The sequence below is a fragment of the Artibeus jamaicensis genome, unplaced genomic scaffold, assembly GCF_021234435.1.
Source record: "Artibeus jamaicensis isolate MK-2021 breed Jamaican fruit bat unplaced genomic scaffold, CSHL_Jam_final contig_559, whole genome shotgun sequence".
In the NCBI taxonomy this organism is placed as follows: Eukaryota; Metazoa; Chordata; class Mammalia; order Chiroptera; family Phyllostomidae; genus Artibeus; species Artibeus jamaicensis.
This window is the reverse complement of record NW_026521887.1, coordinates 448321-473936: the sequence shown is the minus strand read 5'-3', so window position 1 is coordinate 473936 and position 25616 is coordinate 448321. Positions and strand designations below refer to the sequence as shown.

The following is a 25616-nucleotide window of genomic DNA, read 5'->3' as shown; positions in this document are numbered from 1 at the left end:
TGTGGAAATTAAACAATTTAAAATAGCAAAGTGAGGAATACAAAAAGGGAGAGTATTATAAAATAGGTCATTTGCAATTGTTCTGCTTATTATATGTTGATATATTAATATTTCAGATCCATTAGCTTTAATAAAACATATTATTAAAGCTAATGTCACATATTTATTTTAATTTCTATAATGTGCCTACTAGAAAATTTAAAGTTGCACATGTAGCTAATGTTGTATTTCTGTTGGATGTCACTTTTTGAGGATTAACTCCTAGGAAGATTGTATTAAGTCTCAAATTAAGAACTGGAATTATGTTTTTCACCAAAGACTTGACGTTTCTGTAGTGCACTAGCATAGGGTTCCCACCATCTGATAACAAGAAACAATGAGGGTAATTTTTGTTAATCCAAACAAGAAAAAGTAGAAAGCAATTAGAGTTTCATTTCTTTCAGTTACTTTTAATATATGATTTTTGAAATATACCATACAAACACCCCAGCTTTTAACTTTTAGTGGAGAAATTGCCTTGAGGGAAGGATTGATCCTTCATCTACCAACATGACAAGTACAAAAATAAATAGATTATCCATATCAGCTAAGAAGATTGTAACTCCATATGCACCCTGGGGCAGGTGTTTTTTCTGTGTCTTGTTGATAGAAAAACTGACTAGGGACATTTAAAATTCATTGCTGGGAGACTCAATATTATAATGAATCTCATTAATAGTAATTAGAATTTTTTCTCAAGCTACCATGGCTAATACCCTCTGTTTTATAGGTCAGAGGAGCTTAAATACTAGATAGCCCTCTAACAGACAACTACATTTTGTTTCTTAAATATAAGTTCTAAACTTTAAGCAACTTCTAAGCAGAAATGTTTATTTTCCTCTTTCTGTAGTATCTAAATTGGCCTGACATAGCCACATGGCAGATTTTTAAAAATCATTGCTGGAAATAAACAATATACTTGTCACGAAATCACCAGTGACTGTTAATCACAATTATAGGCAGGTGATAGGTCAGAGCAGCCACTTTTCTTTCCTTTTCTAAACGGTTCTCTTGGAATTCATAATGGAGAATCATGACCCTTGCCCTGTGAACATCATCTGGGAAGAATAGTGGGATGTTTATTCATGCAAATGGGCAAGATGCACTATTTTCCTACAGCAGGTTCAGCCTGAAACACTATAATCTAATTACTTTTCACTTTCACTTATGTGTTCAGACTTCACTCCCTAAGACAGGGAAGGCTGTTTCTTTTGGCAGGGGCTGCAGAGTGAAATTGTACTGTATTTGCAGAATGGGAATGGGACTAATATGCTGGCACTGTGACAGGAGCACGAGGGGCATACTATTTAGATAAGTGTTTCTGCTGCATTACTCAGACGGCCTGCCCTTCACAAGTGGCCCAGCCATTGTGCCACTCCCAGATCGCACAGCTATTGAATGCTAATGCCAACCTAATTATATATTTTGGCTTCTGTTTTCACAATGGGCTGTACTTAAGCAAAATTTAGTATCGTCTTATGTGTTCCTACAGCTGGATAATTACAAGGCATTTCAGTTTTCAGAGCAGGAAATTAATGATACAAAGATCAGCAGCTATTTAAAGGCAGTTTTTCTCTGCACTTCCAGGGACTTACTCCTGGAAAGCACATCGAAGTCTCTGAAGACAGTACTGAGGTGGGAGGGAAAGAGGCCCAGTTTTGATTCAACTTTGGGGTCAAATGGATTATATCCTTTGGGTGAATGCATTGTCAAAGACGAGCTCTACAAAAACATATCTTTCTTGTAACACTTACAACTAAATCCTTCCTAATACTAAATCATTCTTAAATGAAGGTTGGCTAGAGAAGACATTAGCAAAGCCAAAAGCTAAGAAAACAGAACTGCCAGTTTCTCAAAGTCCCCTAATTACGGGAACAGAATTATAAAGCATTAAAGACTAAGAAAAACCTTAGAAAGCATCCAGTTCAAGTGTATTTAAATGCTCACTTCTGAACTACAGATACACCAAAGCAGAGGTAACCTATACATCAGATAAACTTGGGGTTTTCTTGGGTCTCTGGAAGCTCCCACACATCTGAGTGGAAAACATATGAGCCATTACACTTTCTTTTCACAAGGCAGAGAATTGGCTTTTCTAATATAATTATTATATTATTATCAGTATTATATCAAAGTCTAATGTATCAGCTACTGACTATGAGCTAAAGACCATTAAAGAAGAAAAAAAGAGCTCGAGTCACAAACTGTGCTCTTGCCTATAAAGTCAGTTCTCAAGTCATAACTGAGATGGCCTGTTTGGCCTTGTTGTTAAGTTCTTAGAAAATGAGACCTGTTTTTCTCACAAATGCCTTGTTGGACTGAGGATCACTAAATATTTCATACTGTGGCAGATGAAAATATCCTGAATAAAAACTTATATTCAGCAAAATGAAATCAATATGTTAAAAAATAAAGATTTTTAAAGAGAGAACAACAACGCAAATAAATTATTTTAAATGAATGTAACATTCTTCTCCCCAGATGAAGAGACTGCTTGGCTTTTGCCACCTCACCTTTGACCTTGACATGTATTGAAAGTAGAAACAGTAGTTATCATTACAGACTCTTTTGAAGCAATAAAGGAGTGCCTGACCCTTCCTCCCTCCAAGACATAATAGAAACTATGGAGCTTCACTCAGACTTTCTGCTGTTTGCGATGAGAAAAGGAACGCTCCAAGGCTTGCCTCTTATTCTTTCTAAATGTTTCCTGTCTTTATTTCTTAAAGTATGCTCACATGATTATGTGTGAGTATGTGTGTGGTTGCATATGAGTGTGTGAGGGTATGGTTGTGTGTGAGTGTGTGTGTACCCAATTTTTCAAGTGAAATGTGGGCTTTTGACCAAGAAAAAATTACATCCAAATCTCTCTCCTCCAACCCTACTGGGACACTGAGGTCATCAGTGCTCACACTTGACTATGCATCAACATTTTCTAGATGTCTTATTAAGCTCAAACAGCTAGGCCCACTGTCAGAGTTTCTGATTCACTAGGTCTGAGGTGGGCCTGAGAACTTCAGTTTCTGGCAGTTTCCCAGCTGATGCACATACTGTTGCTCCAAGACCATCAAAACATTCTGTTATCTGTACAGTGCCAGAGCAGTGTAAGAAATAAAGATGTAAACGGCATACACAGCAACATGCCTAAAAGAGTAAAATAAATAAATAAATAAATAAATAAATAAATAAATAACCACTAGGTATTTGTGTGTGCTTTCCAGGGCTGCTACAACAAAGCATGGCAAACGGAGTGGCTTAAAACAATAGAAATTTATTTCCTCACAGTTCTGGAACCCAATATCAAGGTGTCTACAGGGCTGTGCTTTCTCTCCTAACTTCTGATTCTTGCCAGAACTCTTTGGTGGTGTTTCTTACAGCTGCCCCCCTAATCTCTGCCTCCTAATGTCACATAGTGTTCTCCCTGCATGTATCTGTCTTCATGTGGCATTTTCTTTTTCTGTACGGGCAGCAGTCATTGAATTAAGGCTCACTCTAATGACCTCCTCTAACCTGATTTCTAAATAAGGCTACATTTGTAGGTACTAACTGTTAGGATTTGAACATGTCTTTTAGGGGATCACAATCCAACCCCCAAAACTATTACCCAATACTATTCATGAAATCAAGGAACATAAAATGTGAGTGTTTTATATCTTCTCCCACACTTTCTTTCTTTTTCACTCTCCTTTAAGGAGTCATGAGTGTACATGAGCCATCAGCTCAACTTGAAGCACCTGGTGTAACCTACTACTTTTTCCCTGTGATCCGTGGGGTCTCTGATAAAGTAGAGAGGAAAGAGAAGTGTACCACTGTGTATTCCTATGTCCCATGGTAAAATGCCATTGGTTTTTCATCTGACATAATATCACAACAGGGTAAATTAATCCAATTTTTAAGAGTGCCAAATCATGTATCATGGGAACATGATACCTAGATATTCTGGATTTTATTATAAACCAAAAAGATTGTTTGAAAAGCAATTTTAGGTCTTCTGTATGGTGTATGCTGATGTAGTTGCTTCAATACATGTCAAATAAATACTTTTACTTGAGATGCTAACATAGGTATCATTTTCTGGAAATATGTAAGACTGTTTCCTTTTACAATGTCATTCAGTAATCTGTGTACCAGTTCAAGACGGAGAACAAAGAGATGTATGTAGAGTCTTTGCTCTTTGTATGATGGTTGCCTAATTGCAATGATTCCATTTTTAAGATCTCTTTACTGTAGGAATCACCAGTCCTTAACTTGGAAATATATCTAGTGACTTTCCAAAAGGCAAATAAGAAATAATATATAATATTTCCCCAAATTACTTGATTATAGAACCCATTTCTATATTCTCCATTTTAAAGACAAGGTCTATAGGTCTTAAATTGAAAAATTCTGCTGCAACATGAACATGATACAGGGTGTTGAGCAATTTTAATGACCTTTAATACCTTGCATGAAGTCTAGTATCATTCTCTGACATTTTGGCTTTAAAAACAATTTGTAAAAAATATATTAAGGCAATAATTGTAACTGGAATATTTATCTTTTTTTGACTTGGCACTATGCATTTGCCATTTACTAGCCATCTTCTATTTGAAGAAATAGAAAAAATACACAATTGACAACTTTGTTCTTCATCTGTTATTTGGATTTTTTCAGTTTTAAAGCTAAGATATCCAATTATGTCAGCTAAATAAAAAATTCATCTGAGTTCTTTAAACTATTTCAATAGTATAGTTTAAAATTCAATGTAAGTACTGGTCTTTACTTGTGCTTAAAAAAACAATATTTCAAAGTAATGGCCTCACAAACATGAAATATGGTAGCCCTTGATTACATTTTGTAGCCTCTGATTGTATTAGAGCTATGAAATATGACTCTCTCTCTCACTACCTGAGAATGGATAGGTTGTGTGTGTGTGTGTGTATATATATATATATATATATATATATATATATATATACACACACATATACCACTACCATATTTAGGTATATCCAGATCCCTCTGTCTACTTAGAGGCAGATAAATGAAGAACACTGCAATGACCATATAACACAGAGGTGTCAAGAAAACTAAAAAGAAAAATTCAATTACTTCCATAATCCTTCTTACATTTCTACTTTATATAATTCTTCATTATTATAAGAGGTCACTGGTTTTTTTATTCACTTTTTATTATAGGCTGTCTTGCCATTTACTACAACCCAAACTACTTACCTGGCCACAAAATTCTAGTATACTTCTAGTAAATATTCTAGATCTTGCTTTCTACATAATAAATATGACCCAGATTCATCAGAATTATTTTTATTTACACATCTAACCTGAACTACTAAAGAAAATAACTAATGTCATGTCCAAAGGGCAATATATTACTTAAGGTACAGACTCCACAGTGTTTATATTTTCATATCCCAGGTGCCTGGTTTTTATCCAGTTGAAATGAACTAGTTGAATGTACATATGAAAAGTAAATATGAGAGTTGGTATTTAGTTCTTACATGTTCATCACATAGAGACATAGGCCCTTCCACATGACATATAGACACACTCCCAGAAAGAAAAACAATTTTGACATTCTGTAATGACAGAAGGATTTGAAGTTTCACATTCATCATAAAATATCCCCTATGCTGTCAGATACTTGTCCCTGATTTCTGTTTCAATATTTAGCTTACCTGACCCCTTTCCCCTACTTCTGCTCAGTTTCATTAAGTTAATATTTCACACAAAGTGGTAAGGATAGGACTGATACTATAGGGATAGGCTGGCATCCATGTTTGCCCCAAGAACCGTAGATCCAAGGACTGATTGATTAGCAAGGTTAATCAATCCCACTCACAGTCTAAAATGTGAAAACATGTCTAGTACTTCCCTTAAGAGAGTAAAGAAAGACATACTTGAAATGGTCCATTAAGATTAACACTGGAAATAAAGTAAAGGAGTTCGAGATAGAAAGCAGAAATCAAAGACGATTCCACATGAAGGCAGATAACAGTATCCTCTGCCTTTTTATTTTTAATCTGTGCATTCCTTTTAGTAGCCAATTGTTAACAGGCTATTAAGACCTGTTGCTTTTGGAGAAAATGTTAGAAATAATCCAATCACATGTCTCGCAAGTTTTAGCACGACTTGCTAAAACTTGGAGAAGAACTCTGCCACCATCCATAATGTCTTGCTCCTCTGTCCTCAGGGAAATTTTATCATTCTCACTTTTGCCACCTAAGTCCATAACTCAGCATTCTTTCTTCATAACAGAAAAACCCACTGTTTCCTTGGGTTTCCTTCTGTTTTCTCACATTAACCTGAAAGCACTTGGCATGTTTCTAAAACACCTAGTTACGAAAAGTTGATTCAGCGAGGTGAATTTTCCACTTAATACTCTGCAGGGTTGGTTGTCTTCTGAAGGTAATGAGCATATAAGATATCTCTGCTTTGCATTCTTGCTCCAAACTATTTTCAACCCTGATCAGTAGTGCAAAATGTGTATGGAGTGTCTGCTGTATTAAACACTATGATATGTCCTAAGGAAAATGCAAAACATCTGTTTGCAGGTCCTAGTATTATGGAAAGAGTATACAAAGTAAGATATGAGTTTTCAAGGTCAGATTTTCCACTTCCTGAGAGATAGGTGTGGAAGAAGTCAGGTATCTCTCTTCATGAAATCATCAACCATACACACACACAGATAATTACTTCAAAATGAAAGGGATGTATCAACTCTAAGGTATGCCAATAAAGTAGCATTTGCCAATATAAAGTAGCATTTGGTTAATTAGTTGAACAGTAAAGCAAAAAAATATATGTGAAATGGCCCTGGCTGGTGTAGCTCAGTGGTTTAAGTGCGGGCCTGTGAACCAGAGTATCACGGTTCAATTCCCAGTCAGGGCACATGCCTATGTTGCAGGCCATTTCCCAGCAGGGGACGCACGAGAGGCAACCATACATTGATATTTCTCTCCCTATCTCCTTCCCTTCCCCTCTAAAGATAAATAAATAAAATCTTTAAAAAATATGTGAAATGGTAAGTGACAATTGATTTCAAGTTGGCCTTGAAGGAGTAAGTAGAAAAAGAGGGAATAAGGTGGGGGCTGTCCTTACCTTTCAGGCCAGAATTCTCAATCATCAGCCTTCTCTTTCCTTGTTTAACAGAGCTGGCTAGAGAGTAGACCCATAGACACAGAGCTGTGCATGCCGCTGGTGTTATCACACAGAAATTGATGTGTGCCCTGCAACTGATCAATCAAACAGAATACTGCCTGAAGACAGAAAAAACTGAGAGTGTCTTCAAAATGCACCCGCCCCAGCCATTCATTACCCTATAAGTCACACACAGGAGACTACAAGATTCACAGTTTGTATTAAACCATGATCAGTTTGTCATTCTTAGAAATTGCTAGGAAAACATAATAACAAAATTGATGAAATAAATAAATGAAATAACCTGAATCTCACAGTATTAGAAAGATACATCTTCATATATGAGTCACAAAAATTTGTCACCCTTTCAGAACATAGTATACCACATAACCATATATTATCATGTATTTTACTGTCTTGTCTTTACAGTATTACCGTGCTTGCAATGCATAAAACTGGTATCCGTGTTTCAGTGGTAAGCTGCCTCAATTCCATGGTGGAAGTAGTTGGGGTATCAATCAAAAAGAAATAAAATATGTAAGAGTAGTAGTATTTTTGTGTGGGTGTATGCAGATGAGTAGAGTCAGTGCCCAGCATTAGTTTTACAGATAAGAAAACTGAGGATCAATCTATTGAGGCAAATTGCATGAAATTTAAAGATGAAACAAGTGCAGTATATTAGTTAATTTAATGAAGGTCTTATTTTAATTTTTATTACTTGCTTTAAGTAACACAGTTATTCTCATTTTTGAGATGAAGAATTTAAGGCTCAGAAAAGATACAAGATTTGTTTATGTGCTGTAGGGATGCTGAAACAAAGTCCCACAGACCAGGTGACTTAAAACAAGAATTTATTTTCTCACATGTCTTGGGGCTAGAAGTCCAAAATCAAGGTGTCATCAGGGCCGTGGTCCCACGGAAAGCTGTGGGAGAATCCTTTGCCTCTTCCAGCTCCTAGAAGCCTCAGACACTCCTTGACTTACAGCTGCCTCACTCCAATCTTTACTTTCATCTCTGTGTTTGTTTTCATGCAGCCATCTTCTAATAAGGACCAGTCACATTGGATTAGTATGACCTCATCCTATCTAATTATATCTGCAGTTTGACCCCATTTTCAATTGAGGTCACACTCAGAAGCACTGGGGGTTAAGACTTCAACATGTTTTTGTGGGGAGGGGGCATAATTCAACTCACAGAACTTACCTAAAATTAGCAAACTAATTTACAGCATAATTGTGATTAGAAGTTTGATGTCTCACCTTATTATCTCTTTACCCCTTCCATGGGAGCAGAAAAGCTATTTGGGAATAGGCAGGAGATGAGAGCCAAATTCACACATTTTACCTCAGACCAGTGTCAAACAGTTCAGACAGTGTTGGTGGAATGGGAGAGGCAACAGTGAATGAGAGGCACAATGGACTTATTGTCATGTATAATAGATTATGTTTTCTTGGAGATGGATACCAACAAAATAAATAGCCAATCCATCAGACAATAAATACAAATATGATTTAAGAGACAAGTGTTGGTTCATGACAAGCACTATGTAGAGAAATAACAGTCATGTGTGATGTGGCAAGCCTAGAGGCTACTTTAGTGTGGGCAGTCCAGGCATAGCTAACCTGAGGCCATTGCAGGTCTCTTCATCAGATGGTACACACAAACTCTGCTCAACTTTCTCAGGGAATTTCTAGTTTTTCACTGTCACAATTTACATACAGAAGGCCTCATGTCTCTTCTGGCTCTTCTGATAGTTACAAAATTCTCATTAATACTTCAATATTATATTGTGGTGAGTTCCCATTTCCACAGGCAAAAATGTCTATCCAAGGCTGTGCTACATTTGCATTGTTGACACAGTCTTACCATGCCACATTCTATTTAGGAGGTGTGAAATCTGCTCCAGGATTCTTGCTGAATTCCACATTATAGGATTGAAAAATTAGCTATTGAATCCAACACTTAAATCCTTGTGTCCTTTCACAGAAGAGATGAAGCAAGACGTCAACTATAATCTGCTCCTGCTATAGACATGCCTATCTCCTTTGTTGCTCCTCTCATGATCTCTTTGGTCTCTCACTTCCCATCCAAACCTAGTCATGCTTCCTGCTCTATTCCTTAAGCTGCTTCATCTCTTCTAAGACCTTGCTTTAGGGATAATTCCATTCACAGATTCAGTGCCCCATTGTCCAAAAAAATTTGTATGTGTGTGCATATGCATGTGCAACTTTCCAGAATTCATTGTCCCTTATAAGCATGACCCCTGTGGGATATTAAGCCAAGGCAAACTAAAAAAAAAAGATAATGGTAGCTTGAAGAATTCTAGAAAAAGTTTATTGGCTTCCTAGGTGCTCTCCACAATATGGAAATTAATACTGGGGCCAAGATTGGCTCAGATTTTACCCTGGATTTTACAAAAATAAAAATCTCAACAAATTCTGAAGTCTGCTTTTTCCAATTCAACCCCATCTTTGGGATGAGAGTTCACAAGGATTCAATTGCTCCACACTTAGTGGACTAAGTGGACTGAGTGGGGATGGGAGGTCCTTGCTGGAACGAGCTTTCACTCTGAGATAACTTCTCTGTGGACAAACAGACTATTTATATCTTTTCTTGTCTCATGTTGAACTTTAACACCTTTCTCACAAAAAGTTCAGTAAATACTAATGGCATTCTTCATAAAGATATTCTGAATGAATTAAAGGGGAAGAAAATGTTCAAAGAGAGCAGTATGTAGATATAGGACATTCAAAACTCACTGAATTAAGAAATTTCTAGCATTTGATGGAGAAGGTATAAGGTAAGGAAAGGTCTGCACACCAGAATTTACCATGAGATAATCTAGCCTTTGCCCTATTTTCTCCTTCACTTTACAATCTAATTTCTTGAAGGAGGAGTCGTGGTCTCCACTTCCACACCCCTCACTCATTGAACAAACATCTTGTTTTCATTCTATTAAACCACTGAAACTTGTCACTGGAGACTTCCATAAAGCCAATAACTCACCCGATGGTTCTACTACTTTTGGCAGCAAACACTATCCCAACCTAGAAGGACTCTTTCTTTGGATCTGCAGACATTATTCATTTTTCTCTTATTGCTTATACTTCTCTTTTTCAGTTCTTTTCTAGAAATTTTTCTTTATCCTCTTACAAATTGGTATCCTCCAAGGAGACCTTCTCTTCTCACCTTGGAGACCTCAGTATAGATCTTGCCAACTATATAATGACATATGTGACCTCAGACAACTGATGAAACTTGTTTCAGCCTCCATGTTTTTAATTACAAAGTAGAGATAATCATAGAACCAACTTCAGTGGGCCACTCTGAGAACCAAATAAGGCAAAGCCTGTGCAATGCTAAGGGAATTAGAGGGCACAGAGCAAGCAGGGAAGAGGTGTGATATTGTCTCATGTCCATGTCTTCACAAAGCAGTTTCTTCTTCATAAACTGTACTCTCTGCCCTGCTTAGCTTGTAGAAACTCTACTTACCCTTCTGTGCCTCTTCAGCCACCATTCTTTAGAAAGGTAAAACTTATTTCTTCCCACCCCACCTCCATGGCAGAATGAAGTGCCCACTACCCACATCTCTAATTACACTTTACCATTATCTCCAGTAACATAATTGTTTTGCTGTTTATGAGCTGTTTTATTTTATCTTACTTGTTGGTCTTCCTTTGTAGACTGAGATTTTTAATGCCAGAAATTTTGTCTTGTTCTATCTTATTCCCATCCCAGAGGGACTTAGAATCCAAAATCTATTAATTACTGTATTAATTATTTATTCCTGCTTAAAAATTACCCCCAAACTTAGTGGCTTATATTGGTTTTCTGTGGGTTACCATAACAGATTGTCACAGACTGGGTGCTCGAACAACAGAATTTATTATCTCACAGTTTTGAAGACTAGAAGTTCAAGATTAAGATCTTGGCAGGTTTACTTTCTCCCGAGGCCTCTCTTTTTGGTGTGCTACCTTCTCACTGTGTTCTTATGTGGTATTTCTCTGTGTGCACATTCTTTGTGACTCTTCTGGTAAGCATACTAGTCCTATAAGATTAGGGTTCCATCCTTAATACCTCATTTCTACCTTAATTATCTCCTTAAAGTCTCTATCTCCAATTACAGTCATGTTAGGCCCCGGGGCTTTAATATATGAATTATGGAGGCGCACAATTCAGCCCCTAACACAACTAAAACAGCATTTATTACTCATGATTCCTCTGAATCAGGAACCCGGACATGCCTTAGCTGGGTCATCTGTCTCAGGCTCTCTCCAAGGCTGCAGTCAGGATGTCATCCAGATCTGTAGTAATAAACTCTACTGAGAAGATTCTCTTTTAGGCTTACTCACATGTTAACATAATAAGTTCATTTTCCAGGTTGTGGGATTAAGAGCCTTAGTTCCTCACTTCCAGTTGGCCGGAGGCTGCCTTTGCTCCTTGTCCTGTGTGTCTTTCTAACCATCAGAGAAAACACTTGAGAAGAGAAAGAGAGAGAAAGGCAGCAACAGAGTTACACCCTTTACCTGACCTTAGAATTGGTATGCAGAACACCTGTTGTACACACTGTTCATTAGATTTGGCTAAGTGAAGCCACAATCTGGGAAGGAACTACACAGGGCATGAATTCAGGGGGCAAGTGTCACTGGGACTGATAATGAAAATGTTGCCTACACAGCTGTCTGCCAGTTCAGACCTGGGGACAGGGTTACGCATAAACACAGAAGGCAACACTAGTAGTGTTGGAAGAAGTAATCATAATGATGATGGCAATGAAAGCACAATAGTTCCATTTGTGTCATATTTGAAAGTGCATGAAGTACTTTCTTAAAGATTATTTCGAAGAAATTGAACTTTTGGCAGAACACATTGCCTCAATCTCAAGAGCCCTGAGTGAAACTAAAAATCATGATAAAGTTCCTACACACAGCATGCACACCTGCCATCTGGTTGAAAGAGCACTAGTTCTATTTCTTATTTCATCATATGCATGGACAGGCTGCACGTAGCAGACTCTGAGGAAGCTATTATGGAGGATCTGCTTAGGGGGACCAGGATGTTCAATGCCACTGACCTGCAAAGGACCAGAGGTCACTTGCTCCAGGTAAGATTTAAAGGGACAGACATGTTTGCTTTATAAATCTTTATATCATTAGTACACTCTGAGTCCAAGATTGATTATATATTCTATGGTCAAGTATCATAGGTAGTTATTTTGAGTTATTAAATATTTAATATCTGCCAAGTTTCTTTTTCAGACAAGCTAATTATGTACAAAATCTTTTATTACTAACAATTATATACTGTTAGCATGATAATGACTGCTCCCCCTGAAAGTAAGGTTATGAGAGATCAGGATAAATATTCAATTTTAATGCTGTTTTTAAGCTCTTTCTGATTACACAGCAAGATTCACCCAGGAGCCTTAGAAGCCCCTACACAATAAACAAGTGGCACAGAACATGTTACTAGGGCAAAGCATTAGTTGGCAGAGCAGTTTTATTGGTACCTATGATAGGTAAAATTGTCATCCCAAAAAAGACATGTTGAAGTCCTAACAAAACCTCAGAAAGAGATTATTTATGGAGATAGTATTTATATAAATAATAAGATGAAGGCATTAGGATGGGCCCTAATCCAAACTGAGAAGTATCCTTATAAAAGGAGGAAATTTGATTGCAGAGGCATACCCAAGGAGATCACTCGTTGTCAATGGAGGTGGAGATAAAATGGTTGAATGAATAAACCAAGGAAAGCCAAAGACCACCAGTAAAACCACCAGAAGCTGGTAGGAAGAGATTCTCCCTCTTAGCCTCAAAAGGAACCAACCCTATGATGCCTCGATCTCCAATTTCTGGCCATCAGTCTTGAACTGGGAGGCAATCAATTGCTGTTGTTTAAGCCACTTAGTCTGTGGGACTTTGTTACAGCATCTCCAGGAAACTAACATGGTACCTGTACTTATTAGCCAGTAACTGAAGCTCTGGAATTTTGGGACAATCTCTTTAATGCTCTGATAGGTCCTTCCCCTGTTCAAACTTTACAGACCCATTCTTTAGAACCCCAGTGTGAACCTCCTGCTCATTATGCGGTTTCATTGCCAGAGCTGAGAGGGATAAATCCCCCAGGAGTTGGTCTCCAAATGGTCCCATTTCACAACCTGCTCACTTGTGTAATCATATATAGCTTCAACATCTTTTTAAAAGATTTTATTTATCTTTAGAAGGGAAGGGAAGGAGAGAAGGAGAGAAATATTAATGTATGGTTGCCTCTTGTGAGTTCCCTGCTGGGAACTGGCCCACAACCCAGGCATGTGCCCTGACTGGGAATCGAAACGCGATCGTGTGGTTCGCAGGCCCATGCTCAACTCACTGAGCTACACCAGCCAGGGCTTATAGCTTCAACATCTTAAACTCTGTACATATTGTGTTAAGAGAACCCCAGATGAGATATATAACCATAGTAGGGTCTTTCTGGCTATGCCCTAAGTGATATAAAGATGAATTGAAAAAAAGAAAATCTTGTGCAGATATGTGCATCTATAACACACAAATGGGACTAAGTAAGAAATAGATAACATACAAAAATGTGTTTACTTATTTATTCACTCAGTGTAGAAACATATTTTCAGCACATACTTTTGGCCAGATACCATGCTAGGTATTGAGGGTAGGGAAATAATTGACAAATTGTAGGTGGAATCCTCTAATTTTGGTTTTGTCTCCTTGATCATTTAATTTCTAGATGGCTTCTGATGCACAGCAACTCCCTTGGGTCACCAAAATGACATCACAATTCCCTCTGGCCCTGGCTGTTCTGACCCAGGGGTTGCTGCATCAGCTGAAGGAAGTGGAGCCCTGACGTAATGCTTTGGCTATTCCAGCCAAACAAGCACTGGTCCTACTGAAAAATGATCTTGTCTCATTATCTGTCTTGATTAAATTTATCAAATAATGTCTCCGTTCTCTATTTCTTCTGTATATACTAAACTGTTAACATTCCTCTTTAAATCAACTTTAATGTATATTAAAAGTTTCTGTCATGACAGAAAAGCCTCCATGGTGTGTGTGTGTGTGTGTGTGTGTGTGTGTGTGTGTGTCTATGTGTCCTTGTATATTTGCCCTGCATACAAAACCTCCACAGATGATGCTTCAGGGTGAGAGAAGAGGCAGGCTAATTTTTTAAAGATCATTGAAATAATAAGTCACCAGAATGCTAATTTATGGTAAATAAGTACCCCCTACCTATGACATACCCAAGTGGCATAGGCCGGCAGAGAAAAGATAACACACCACAAAAATATGTTGTTTCCTTCTTGTTCTGATTCCTCTGGTGCCCTGATTTTGAACAGCCAGGGCCCAGTGTCTTATGCTTTTTGTCTTCATCTAAGCAGCAAAAGATGTAAAAAAGAGTAGAGAATACTCGAAACTATCAGTGAGAGCAGAAGCAGTGACAAAAATAGAAAAATCCATTCAAAGCATGTGGGTCACCAGTCTCAGAATTCCCAAATTGGAGTCGGCTGAGAGGAGGGATTCACGCAAAGCTGATGGCCTTCACCCCGAAATGCATGGGGGAGGCAGAGCTAGCTCTGTTGGTTCCAGCTTTGCCGTTCTTCTGATGAGCTCCCATTTGTTATTATTTCTGCAGCTTGTTTATTTTGGACCCTCATGCAGGGGATCTGAGCAGGGGACTGTCTGTGCCACCTTATCAGGCAATCTCTTTTAGGCACCTAAACCCAGGACAAGAGCTCTTGAAATACCTCCTGTGCCAGCCCATTAAAGGACTTCCTGGGGCTTCCTGTTCCTCTGCAAACCCAGAGGAAAAGGTCTCACTTTCCCATGGTCTTTCTGTCTCCAGTTTGCATCCTGAGTGTGAACAGTACCTGCTCCTGCCCATTTGGCTGTGCTCTCCACTCTACTCCCGCATATCAGAGGCTGCTCAGGAACCCTTTTGTCATCTATCTAAGAAGAAACCCCCTGTGCAATTAAGGAGAAACAGATACAAGTACACTGCACAGACACAAACCAACACAGTGTTCCCTGTTGTGTTATTCCCATGCCCCTCAAAATAAGGTCAATCCAGAGACATGAGAGAAAATGAGCAGAGTCACTCACTGTACTCAGACAAAACTCAGCTCATTGCCACTTCAGCTTCTCCTGACCATGGTGAGCAGATTTTCCCAGTTCCTGAGACTGCTGTTTACAACTTTCATCTCTCTTTGGCATCCTCGCCCCACCATTTCTCCCATCCTTTTCCCTGAAAAAATTACCTCTCAGCATAATTGGAAGCAGGCAAGTGAAACTGAATCAATTCACAGTGGTCCTCAATCTCCCAGCTCGTAATAGCCCACCAGTGTTTCATATCCATCTCAGAGGAAAGGGAATGGAGAAGGGATGTCACACATGTGGAACACCTACTCTGTGCCAGGCATCTATCACCATGACTCAATGTCCTGTTACTATGTCCCCAAAGGTACTCCAGGGTACTCTGTGATCGCTGAATGTAATTATCTTCATTACTCTTGCTCCAGGCAGCCAGCAGATACACAGTGTCCACATCAGAGCATCCTGTTCTTTCCCATTTCATCTTCCTGTCCCTGCTTTCGTGAGTCACAGCACCTGTGACACCCACACCACTAGCTTCCCAGCACCTGCCCTCAGGGTTTTCACCCTGTGGCTCCTTCACAAGAGCTGTTCCATGAAAGCAGCAGCTTCATTTAGGGAGCCGGGGGAAAAGAAGAGACAGAGAAAACTACCTGGAAAGCCTAGCCTCTGCCATATGCAAATTCGTGTATGCATCCTCACATTACAGAAATTAAATTACTGAAGCCCCAAGTTCTGGAGAAGCTGATCTGTCCTACTCTAAAGTCCTCTAAGGGTCAAATCACTTTATCTGTGGAATTCTGTTGTGGACTGCTCTGCTTGGTTTCAGAAATTGTAACTATCCCCTGTGGCTAAGGATGAGCTAGTAACCTCCAGAATGCAAGCCACAGGAGACAAAGCTTGTCTCTGGTAACAGATGCTGCCTCAGTTTCCTCTCCCTGCCCCCAAAGCATGGTATATATTGTTGACAGGTAAGTCCCCTCAGAGGGTAAGCAACCTAAGCCAGACATGATCACTTGGGAGGCCACAATGGAAGGACTCGAGGGGCTGCAACAAAGAGCAAGCAATGGACCCATGCCCCCTGGGCTATGTGACATAGCCTGAGTCCCCACATCCTCTGGGAGAAGCACTTCCTGGCTCCAATCCCCTTAAGCCTGAATACCTGTTGGGGAGAGGTGCAGCTCCTTGCCTTGCTAGAGGGTGTCGGGGGGGGGGGGGGAAATCTGGCATCACAAAGAATTCCTGATAAACCTGTGAAATCTGCTCTGCTAAGAGTGCTTTCATTCATATGTTAAGGGTTCAAGCAGGAAACTCTAAAACACTCTGCCTGACAGACTCTGACTCAGACTACCTACTGTTTGATCCTTGCTTCCCTGTATTCCTGTGTATTACAACCCAATAAAAGCCCCTGTGGGAAGGGGCTCAAGGCCTTTTTCCCCTGAGAAACTGGCCACTGCTCACAGCCCTTCCCCTTTGAGGGATCGGCCACTTCTCCTCCCCAACCAGATCATGTCTTGTTTACTTTCATCCATGGCAGACAGGCACTTTTGGGAAAAGTTGCCCCCACAGAATTCCTTTGCAAAGTCCTCTAGAAAATCCCTTCCCCGAACTGGGGAGGTGAACACAGAATCAACCCCTCACTTTGGGCTGGATGTCAGCTATCAAAGTACCACCTTTGTGCAGGGCACATAACTATAGATTATATATAAGACAAGGGGTAGTATACTTATTATTTATGCTCATATTTTATGAAAAAAATATTCTAGAAATAGTGTTTTATTGGGTCATTTGTGTGCAGGACAACATTAAACTGTCTGCATATAAAATATTTTCCAACATTCTAACATCACAGAAAAAAGTATCTCATTATAGAAAAAAGTATCTATTTTGATATATTTCCCATTTTAAGCAAATATTTGTACTTTTAATTATTTTCTGTACACTGTATTGTTGTTCAGATTTGGTATTGCATTTAAAGCATTTACCATATTATATCAATATTATTCTACCCATATTTCTAGATTATTATAAAGTTTCCATAGTCATTAAGCAACCAACTCAGTATTCTATTGAACAGATAAATGAATGTGGTTTTATTAGATTCTGTATTATGTTTCTTTTTCATCTTATAAACCACTCTGTTAAACTGTTTCTTCATCAAGTGTCTTTCTTTCATAATTAGATGTACTACCTTAGAATGCATTCCCAGAAAACTAATCATTGAATAAAAAAAGGATATTTTTACTTAATTACTCCTTAAAATGTTGTACCAATCATACTCTCCTAAGTGGATGAAAAGCCTACTTCAGAGAACTCCTATCTGTATTGAATATTATAGTTTTAAAATTTTTGCCACTTGACAAGGGATAAAAATAGTCCTTCATTGTGTATTTTTAATTATGCAACACATAAATTTAAATATCTATCTTCTCAGATGTTTGCCTATCTGGAATATTGTTTACATACTTAGTAGCTCCCCCTTATCCATGGGGAATACATTCCAAGCCCCCCAATGGATGCCTGAAACCATGGGTAATACCAAACATTATATATACTTTTTCCCCTCTACGTATGTACCTTTTCACTTAAAGGATGCACTTTACATCTGCTCTTTGGCATATTAAAACTGCCAGCATCACTACCCTTTGGCTTGGCTGTCTTTGTTTAGTTAAATGAGGGATACCTGAGCACAAGCACTGCAGTACCTTGGTACCTTGGCAGTTGATCTGATAACCTAGATGGCTACTAAGGGAGTAAAGAGCAGGGGGTGTATATAGTGTGGAGATAGAGGCAGGTCAGAGGAATCATTCACGTTCCAGGGCCTGCAGAGAGGGTGTAAGATTTCATCATGCTACTTACTCAACACAGCACAAAATTGAACACTTATGAACTGTTTATTTCTGGAATTTTCCACTTAATATTTTTGAACTTGGATTTACTATGGGTAGCTGAAACAGTGGAAAGTGAGACTCTGGGTAAGGGGGAACTGCTGCAATCAGTGCCTCCACCCCCATGCCAGGTCTGTACTGGGGCATTTAAAAAAACTAAAGACCTGCTTTTTTCTTAATGACTCAATGATGTCACACATGTGTTGCCTCATTCGTAAGGTCAAAGAGAGCCCAGGCTGGAGTAACCCCATTCTTCCTTGTGCCCCTACATACACTATATATAAATCTCTACTGTGTTTGTAACTGAAAACCAGGGCCAGTTACCTATACTCGGACAGAAATTCCTTTCCCCTGGCATCCTGGCGTGGTGACACACTGGGCAGGACTGGGCAGCAGTCATGGATTAAAACTAGATGAGACCCACTTCAAGTAGAAATGCACCCTCTGAGGTCCAGGGTGTTCTGACTCATGGAGAGAGCTTGAAGGTACAGAATACACAATTTCCAGGGGGTCACCAGGGACAGTGGTAAGCTGGCCACTACTATTTCTGACACTTGGTTCCCAAACAATATAACCAATTCTCTGAGCCTACTCCCTTCATCTACCATGGAACTTCTAGCATTTTAAGGTAGCTTAGTGCCACCCATCACTTTTGCCAAGCATCCAAGAGCACTCAAAGACTTAGCAATTTTCCCTACCTTGGCACTGGAGCCTTGGTAGGGTGCTAAATCTTCTACTATAGACACATACATATCAGTAGATTTCCCTTTCCCCTGTTCAGCGTGCTGTTGTATCATCCATCCACATATATCATTTCCTGGTTTCTGTTGAAAATATTAGCCAGACTGTGTAGCCCCCTCCCTTAGCAGATGCTGCCCTTCCTGACCTGGGCTGTGCTATGATTTAGAAGAAAGGTAAGGGCAGATTCTGAGTGTACTTGGTGGGCATGTCTGCAAGGCAGAGAACACTGAACAATCTTCAAGCAAAACAAGAGTGTCAGCCTTTAACAGGGATGCATAGATCATTTCTGCAAGTGCAGAAAGCTTAATGGGTGTGTAGGGATTCAAGATTTTCAAGTTCACTGACCTAATTTTCAGGATTCTACTGTTTTGAAATCAGAGTCCTAAGCATGGTATAACAGATGTATTAGAATTGAAAATTCAGACTTGTCAGGGGCTCACAACCCTGATAACAACAAAATGCTGTCTGATTCTCCATCTCAGCTTCTTCTACCCTCCAGCTAAAGAAGAGGATAATCCCTTTACATGTTGCCAAAAAGGCTTAGTGAGCTCTTGTTGCTATAACAAAATACCACAGACTGGGTGGTTTAAACAACAAACATTTATTTTTCACAGTGTTAGAGGCTAGAAGTAAAAAAACAAGGTGTTGGTAGATTCAGTTCCTAGTGAGAAGAACCTTCTTCCTGACTTATAGATGTTCACCTTCTCCCTATGTCCCCATTTGGCAGAAAGAGAGCTCTGGTGTCTCTTTCTTTTCTCATAAAGGCATTAATCCCATCATGGATCCATTCTCCTGGTCTCATCTAATTTGGAGAGGGGGAGCAGGGAAGATGGGACCACAAACATTTAGTCCTTAAGAGAGGCCCTCTGATTCCCGCATTTGCCCTAAATTAATCACTCTTAGCCTTTAATTATCTGCCTCTAGTGCAGGGTTTCTCAATTTTGGCACTATTGACATTTGAGGCCCAATTATTCTTTGTGCTGTAGGGCGTTTAGCAGCATACCTGGACTCCACCCACCAAATGTCAGCCAGTAGCAAGTCTCCTCCCTCAGCTGTGACAACCAGAAAGTCTCCTTATATTGTCAAATACCCTCTTGGAAGCAAAATATACCCTTGATCAAACCACGGCTCTAATACATCGATAGACCTCAGCAAGAAACACTGGGTTACCTTGTTCTTAGAATTACTAGTGCCAGGAACCTCTAAAACACCTAAGACAATGCATCTGCCTGGGAATTCCCATCTACCATAACCCCAGGTTAGATTACCTGCTGTGGAGGTTTCCACAGGTGCAGCCCTACTGCGTGCCAGAAGCTCTCTGTTTTCTATGTAGGATGAGCTATGTGTCTCCCAGCTGTCCCACTGCTTTTGGGGGCTGCCCTTGCTTCTCTCTTATAGGTCATGCCCTAGGAAACTGACTTTCATACACATATTTGTGTCCAGAAAGTATACTGGGAAACTAGTTGGGAATGGCACCCACTAGGGAGTCAGGAAACAGGATTGTGCAGAAGTTGAACTGCAATGCAGCTGCAACCAACAGTTCACTGATCTTACAGGATGTTTTAGAACTGGGATGGTCCTTGATAGGTACTGGAAATTAAGACAAGGGGCTGAGTTTTTGTATGCTTGCATTAATTAGTCCTGGACAGAGATGCAATAAGCTGAATGTTTGTGTCCCCCAAATTCATATGTTGAAATCCTAACCTTCAGTGTGATGGTGTTGGGAGTTGGGCTTTTGGTCATAAAGGTGGAGTCCTCCCTCCTTCTGTTTCTGCCACTTGAAGACAGAGCAAGAAGGCAGCAGTCTGAAACCAAGAAGAGGGTCCCTACAAGAGTCCCTACGAGAACTCTACCGTTCCGGTACCCTGACCTCAGACTCTCAGTCTCCAGAAGTATGAGAAATAAATTTTGTTGTTTAAACAGCCTGTCTATCAAATTTTTGTTATAGCAGCAGATTGGAATAAGACAAGAGGCTACATGGGAAAAGGCTAAAATCTGGGCAAGCAGCTCCCTCCATTTGAGGGACTCCCAGCAAACAGGGAAATGATTCCCCTATCCTGCAGGGGTGATCTGGACATCCATCACCTGTGCATTTAATTATATCAGGTCTGTCAAAATAAAACTATGCAGCTGACCCCTCAGCTGTCTTTCTCAGAGCCTCTGTGTGTGGCAGGCAGAGTGTGCTTCCTCACCTCCGGCTCTCAGCCTTCTGAGCGATCTCCAGCCCCCATCCACTCACTTTATGTTTGTTTCATGAGTAAGTGAATAAACCTATTAACAGCATGTTTTTTTCAAGCAAAATAAAAACAACTCCATACGTATTTACAAAGGCTAATCATGAAAGATGAAAAACATGTTTTCCCCTTTTGTAAAGTCTCTCCTGAGATTAGTGGCCCATTTGGCACTTTTCCTTTCTAGACAGTGCTCCCTCTGTGCTTGAAGTAATTCACTGTGGGGAGCTGGGCCATGTGGGCAGGTTTCCTCCGTGCTGCTCTGTGCATTTTAGTTGTGTCTTGGGACAGATTCCTTTGGTACCGTATGCCAGATGCAATTGTGAATTGGACTTAAAGGTACAGCAAGAACACATTATCTAATTAATTAACATTTAAAGGCTCGCTGAAGGAGAAATCACTGGGCAGACAATGTGACACAAGAATATGTAAACAATTAAACTTCAGATTTGGGGAATTTAAAATATTTTAATGGGCACCCAAATGTATGTCTGGGGCATATCTGTTCATTGAAGCCTTATGCTTTTGGGACATCAGCGGCAGGTGCTGGATGTCCGCCCATTCTCCAGTTCAGCTCGGAAGCCTTGAACTACTCAAAGTCAGTCCCAAAGAATGTATTTTTATTACTTATTAAATAAATAAACTGTTGGCTTGTTTTCTCTCACCAAAAATCCTTCCGGCAAGAAAATGGAAACATTATGATAATGAGCATGCTGTGCTCTGTGATGATACCAGGAGAAAGGCAGTGAGAGCCATTATCAGAGCACACAGAGTCTCGGTCTCAGAACGTTTCCTGAGAAGTTTTGCCCTTCCGAATTTGTTCTCACCAAAACAACAGTGTGGTAGGTAATGAAAAGATGCATATTAAGGAACATAATGTGAGTGACCAAAAAGTTTCCAGTTGCATAAAAAAGCATGTTTGTTTTTATTTGGGTGCCAGCTAGCTGTCTATTCTCTGAATCTAGATGCATTATGGCCACAGCTTTTTGGTTTACAGTGTGGGCAGTAGAAGGAACAGTAATACGGGCCTTCGCAAACGTCCCCCACTGTTACTGCCCTGGTGTCATGTGATCTCCAGCTTTAAATGTGTATATAAACTTTTTTTTCTAATTTCATGCTTTCTAAGGATGTGGCAATCTAACCTCTTTCCACACCACCTTTGGAAATAAATACCTGTAGAAAATGACATTGGAAGGATCATGAAAATCTCTAATAATATTTTATTCCTATCACATGTGCCAACAAAATACCATGTGGTCTGCTGGTAGATATGCCTGGTGAAAAATGCAAAAGCTGTGGAAAAGCATCCTGTCAGAATCATCTAGCTGCATGTTCACCAGCAACGTGAAGAGGAAAACTAGGCCAGATATCCTGTTGATGCAAAAAGAAAAGCAAAACCAATCTCTCTTTTTATTTCAGAGTATATTACCTCAGTTCTTTACCTGGCTTTGTTTCAGGTAGCTTCTGAAAGAAAGAGCATTGTTTTTCATTCTTCTTCCCAACACTGAAAGTAGTGATATGGTCCATCCTGAGAAAAAAAAGTTCATGAACATTTTGAAGTTGTACACAAATGCTACAGGTGGGATTCAATAGTGCAAAAAACAAAACAAAACAAAACCCTCACACTCCTTTAACATCAAGAAAGGTCAGAAGGGTTATTGCCGTTATTGGTTCATTTACAGACTGTCTACACTGATGCTAACAAGTAATATAATTAGATCAAAATGAGTAATATATTTTAGCTGAAGGAGGTTTCCAAAAAATAAGAATCCCCATCACCTGCTAAGTCTTTATTCACTTCTTTGACTAGGAGAAGGCAAAAGACCCTGGAGGCTCCTGCTGGTTTCAATGGAATAAAAGAGCTGTGTTGTTCTCCTTGTTTAAAAACGCCCTGTGAGATAACAATAAGTCTTTGATACTGGACAGTGATATTGATCTGGGTGCATCTGTCTCTCTCAGCAGCTGAAAATGACACCACATGTGACTTCCTGTCACTAAAGCCCAACAGACTTTGCTGGGGCTGGGCTCACCGGGTCCAGCTCTGCTCCCATCAGCACCTTGGCAGCCAGGCCTCTTCTTGCCTTTCAGCGGATGTGCCTGGAGCTCAGTTGCACAGAGCTGTAAACAACTTGTGTACCTCCTTCCAAGGGTAATTTGCTTTCATTTTCATTGGCTGCTGTAGAATAAACAGAACATTTGAAAAAAAGGAAAATTTTTACAGAATAAACAATCAGAAGGAAAACAACCTTCAAGGAGAGCAGTCTTTCTAAAGTTTTGCTCCTCAGGGTTAATGATATGACTTATACCTGTAGTTTTCATTTCCAGCCAACAGCACTATATAGTTGTACAGAATACGTTATAGCTTAGAGAAAAATAAAAAACTCTCAACCATATTCATACACATATGCTGGAAGGAGAAATCAATCAGTATGAAAGGTACTCTGAATTTTGCAAACTCACATCTAGTTATGGGCAGGTAAAATTCTGGCATTAATTTTTTTATTTGATTTCACTGAGCAACATATCCTTAGCAACACAATGGTCTTTGAAGAAACTCATATCATTAATAATTGTCCCTTTCACCCAGTGATTCCAAACTATTTTGCAAATGTTAAATGAGTATCTTAGGTTCAATTATAAAGTAAAATCTTTAGGGTTGATAATATAATTATTTTAAGAGATATGAATTTGAATTATGCTTTATTTTCTCTATTTTAATATGTGGTGATATGCATGTTTCCTTCTAGATGAATCATTTATATTGTGGATTTATATAGTGGTGGTAATGGCAAGGTAAGAGAGTAAAAAGAAAAGAACAATGGAAACAAAAGTAACACTCATCTTTGAAGTCTAAATTATAGAAGGGTAGAGCTAAAAGGGGCCTCAGAAATCATCTTCTTCATGAAATGCTTACATTTTGTGGCCAAGGGATGTCAGGCCTTGTTGTGGGTTGGATTGTGCCCTCCAAATGCTATGTTCAAGTCCTGATCTCCATATAAGTATCCTTATTTAGAAATGAGGCTTTTGTAGATATAATGCTGTTAGCATGAGGTAATAGAGTAGGCCTTAATTCAACAATAAGTGTTCTTATAAGAAAAGGAAAATAAATACATAGTCACACACACAAACCTAATTAATGGTGGAGACAAAGATTGGAGGGATGTACCTACAAGCCAAGGAATGGCAGAGACAATTGGCAACACTGGCACTAAGAGAAAGGCCTGTAACAGGTTTTCCCTTACATCCTTCAGAGAGAGCATCGCCCTGCTGACTGACACCTAGATTTCAGATTTCCAGCCTCCCAAACAATGAAAGACACCATTTCTGTTATTTTAAGTAACCTAGTTTGCAATGATCTGTTACAGAAGCTTTAGGATGCCCACAGGACACCAGTAAACTGGGCAGTGGCAGAACCCAGGGGGTATCCTATAGAACTCCATTCCAGTAGGCCTAAGTGGTCTCTATGGTCAAACAATTCTGCAGAAATGCAAAGTATTCCACCAGGGTTCCCAGAAAAAAATATTTCTACCTTAGTGTGAATTACCATAAAAACAGAACTTGAGTTGAGAATTTCAATAAATGTAGTTAATGTGAGAGGCAAGCCAGAGTAGGGTGTTGAGACAGATAAGGTAGAACAGTCAATAGCTCAGGCGAGTGTTGGCAATAGCTCAGGTGAGAGGACAGTCCTGCTGAGACGCTGTAAGTGATGATGGGGAGGCTACCCTAGAATTTTTCCTCTTTAAGAAAATAGAATTTTCTATTTCCTAGTCTGCCCTCTGTGGTTCTGTATATTCCTTTGGATGGAGAATGTCCTCAGGCAAGAAGGCAAAGAACTACAAGAGCATGTTTGCAAGTTGTATCTGGGATAAGCTGAGGGGATGTGGGAGGGGACACAGCATTTCCACAGCTTCCTTTCCCATCACTGAGTTTACATGTCAACAACAAACAACCAAAAAGGTAATCCTTAGTAAATTAGAGGGTGGATGTAGAGAATAATAATCAGGGAGAATTTTTTCTTCAATTCCAGAGGATTTTCTAAGAAGAGAATGTTAAGCTAGGAATATTCGGAAGTGACAGTGTCTGTATTGGCAAAATTATATATTAGTACAGAATACAAATGCTTTAAATAATTCTTTCAGAAGTACAGTTGATCCCCATTATTCACAGATTCTGGATTTACAAATTCACCTACTCATTAAAATTTATTTGTAATTCCCAAATCAATACTTGTGGTGCTTTCCTGGGTGTTTCACAGACATGCACAGAGTGGTGAAGAATTTGAATTGCCCACTGTGCATGTTCCCAGCTAAGGTCCAACAAGGTGACACTCTGCCTTCCTGTTTCAGTTCTCACATAGTAAACAAGGGTGTTTTTGTGATATTTAGTGCTATGTTTTTCATGTGTTTGGGATTTTTTGTTGGTGATTTTGCTGTTTAAAATGGCTCCCGAGTGCAGTGTTGCAGTGCTGGCCAGTGTTGCCA

The 25616-nt window shown here is 39.4% G+C and overlaps 2 long non-coding RNA genes across 6 annotated transcripts in view; one reads left to right on the top strand and one right to left on the bottom strand.

Moving 5' to 3' along the window:
• Positions 1-25616, bottom strand: part of LOC119042703 (uncharacterized) — a 221064-nt gene that overhangs the window by 42457 nt on the left and 152991 nt on the right. For 4 of the 5 annotated variants that reach the window (XR_008392497.1, XR_008392500.1, XR_008392499.1 and 1 more), the window contains 3 exons: positions 23166-23311; positions 22578-22663; positions 6858-7268 (listed from right to left, as the gene is read on the bottom strand). This is a non-coding gene — a long non-coding RNA (uncharacterized LOC119042703). Of the gene's footprint in view, positions 1-6857; positions 7269-22577; positions 22664-23165; positions 23312-25616 lie in introns of those variants that run through there. The other variant, XR_008392498.1, reaches the window with a different exon arrangement.
• Positions 12212-14129, top strand: LOC119042702 (uncharacterized). Its single transcript, XR_005081272.2, has 2 exons — positions 12212-12277; positions 13918-14129. It is a non-coding gene; the product is annotated as an uncharacterized LOC119042702 (long non-coding RNA).